This window comes from Microtus ochrogaster, chromosome 1 (genome assembly GCF_000317375.1).
Source record: "Microtus ochrogaster isolate Prairie Vole_2 chromosome 1, MicOch1.0, whole genome shotgun sequence".
NCBI lineage: Eukaryota > Metazoa > Chordata > Mammalia > Rodentia > Cricetidae > Microtus > Microtus ochrogaster.
The window spans coordinates 48,294,382-48,297,002 of record NC_022009.1 but is presented as its reverse complement, the minus strand read 5'-3'; the positions used below and the strand labels follow the sequence as shown (position 1 = coordinate 48,297,002).

At 49.7% G+C, this 2,621-nt stretch overlaps 1 protein-coding gene across 1 annotated transcript in view; it reads right to left on the bottom strand.

Moving 5' to 3' along the window:
• The window catches only part of Adssl1 (adenylosuccinate synthase like 1), a 22,586-nt gene that overhangs the window by 10,490 nt on the left and 9,475 nt on the right, over nucleotides 1–2,621 (bottom strand). The window lies entirely within an intron of this gene.

The window sequence follows — 2,621 nt, the reverse complement described above, 5'->3', positions numbered from 1 at the left end:
AAAGAAGGAAGAAAGGAAGGGAAGGAAGGAAGGGAAAGAGGAAGAAAAGGGAAGGAAGGAAGGGAAGGAAGGAAGGAAGGAAGGAAGGGAAAGAAAGCTGAGCATGAATGATCAGAAGGTGAGAGATCCGGTGAACAGAGCTCCACTATGGTTTTGTTTCAGATCCTCCTTAAGTTCCTGCCCCAACTTCCTTCAGTGATGCACTGAGACCTGGAAATGTAAGCGAAATAAACCCTTTCCTCCCCATTCAGTCAGAGTGCTTTATCATAGCATCAGAAAACAAACGAGAGTAGAGGCTAAATCTTCTATGTGGAGACCTGGAGAACACAGCAAATCAGAACAGAGGGGCTGTACAGGGACCTGATGCCAAGATGATCATTAAAAAACAGCCAACCCAGGAGACTCCGCTCCAAGTCAACCTAGCAAGAAGTCCTCCCTGTAGCCCTGAGGAAGGCACCTGGATGCCAGGGTCTTCTGCTCCTGCTGCTCCCACCATGTGTGCCTCCAGAGCTCCCCTCTGCCCAACTCACCAGGACATCCTGATCTAAGGGGATGTGAGTTTGCATCTCCTTAGTTGACCCCAGAACAGCAGTCAAAGCCCACAAGAAGCGTGAACTGCACTTGGGAGGCTGAGGCAGGAAGATCATGAGTTTGGGGCCAGTCTTGGTTTCATGTCTCAAAATCCCAAATTAACGCAGCACTCAGGGTGAGAATAAGGAATTCAAGGCTAGGCTTGGCTTTGGAGCAAGTTCAAGACTGACCTGGGCTATAGAGACCCTGTCTCAAAAAGCAAAGCAAAGCAAAACAGCAACACAAATTGAAACTACTGCCTAGATGGCAACTGAAGGCCAGCGACACAGGGAGCTTCTGAGTGACCAAAGCATTCTACTATCCCCAGACATTCTGAAATCAACTCTGGTGGCCTCAAAACTGTGCCTTCACAGTGGATAATTAAAAAAATTATTCTATTTTATTTTATGTGTAGGGGCATTTTGCCTGCATATACATGCACACGTGGTCTGGTGCCCATGGAGGCCAGAAGAGGGTATCAGGTATCCTGGAACTGAAGTTACAGATGGTTGTGAGCTGCCACGTGGGACTCAAACATAGGTCCTCTGGAAGAGCAGCTGGTGTTTTGAACCATTGAGCCATCTCTCCAGTCCCTACAGTGGGTGGATTTTATAATATGTAAATTATGGTTCAATGAAGCAGTTCCATTTATTGAAATTATATAAAAATAAGAAAATAAGAACAATGGAGAAACGTGGACCTTAAAGGTTCCCAGAATCCTACCAGCACCCTGAGAGCTGTTCTTTATCATGGAAAAACAAACATGGGATCTTCAGAGTTAGTTCACACAGCTAGAGTCAGAAGCTCAGAAAGTGAAGGTGGCCTTGCTGAGGACCACATGGCATGCCAGTATAGGGTCTGGACCGAGGAGATCCTAGCAAGCAGAGACCACCATTGCTCCTGGAGGAATCCTATACCAGCCTCATGGGGCTGGCCATGGCATAGGTTTGGCAGAGGGAGGTGAGAGACTAGCCAAATCAGAGTGACTCAGAGATTCCACAAGTCACAGAGAACACAAAAGGTCACCCAAATGCCACAGCATCTTGAAATAACCCCACAGCAAAGGCAAGGAGTGTCGCAAGCTGAGGGGCAACATGAGCTGGAGTGGCTGCTCTGGGCACCCTTTGCGGTGACCATGGCCCCTCTGCTCTCGAGTGAGCTGCCCTCCTGCTGTGGGTTCCAAGCCATCCTCTAGTCTAGGAAGCATGTGCCATGTGCATCTCCACTGTGCTGCCTTGTTCCACCGAGGAGGGTTCTGGATGAAGGAGAACCAGGCTGGCAGGTTGTTTCCTGCAGCCTTCCCGAAGGACGGACAGCACCACTGTCCCGCTGTTCTGCTCAGCACACAGGTAGACAGGCCACCTTAGCAGCTGGGGCTCCTCACTGTGGAAGGTGAACATCACCACCACCTGACTCTACCGGGAGGGCAAGAGACAGCATGTACTTGAGAGGAGGGGTCTAAGAAGTCTGAGCTCTGACCCTACCCACCCCAGCCCCTACCTTTCAGATTTCCTCCCTCTGTTCCTACACAGTGGGCCAGATCTGTGCTATCCGCTGGTCAGGGACAGGCAGTACCTTGCCTTTGCTGACTGAGATATGGGGTCAGCTAAGCCTCAAGTATGTCAGTCAGAGCTAGAAAAATGAGGACAAGCGGGGCTGGGGCTGAGATAGCACCACCTAGAGAGACCAGGGGCAGAGAAGCCTTCTCAGGCATCTGGAGTAACTGTCCGAGTGGTAATGGCTGTGACAGCCTAGGCAGCATCAGGAAATATGCCCAGGCTGTTCCCAGACCCATGTACTCTGAAGGCACACTTTTGTATACTCACCCCACACAAACACACACATAATACATATATGAACTTAAAGATACACACATACACACACACACTCTTGCTCTCTCTCATACACCTCTCTCACACACACACTCTCTCTCTCTCTCTTGCTCTCTGTCTCTCTCATACACTTCTCTCTCTCTCTCTCTCTCACACACACACACACACATGCACACTCTTGCTCTCTCTCTCACACACACATGCACACACTTGCTCTCT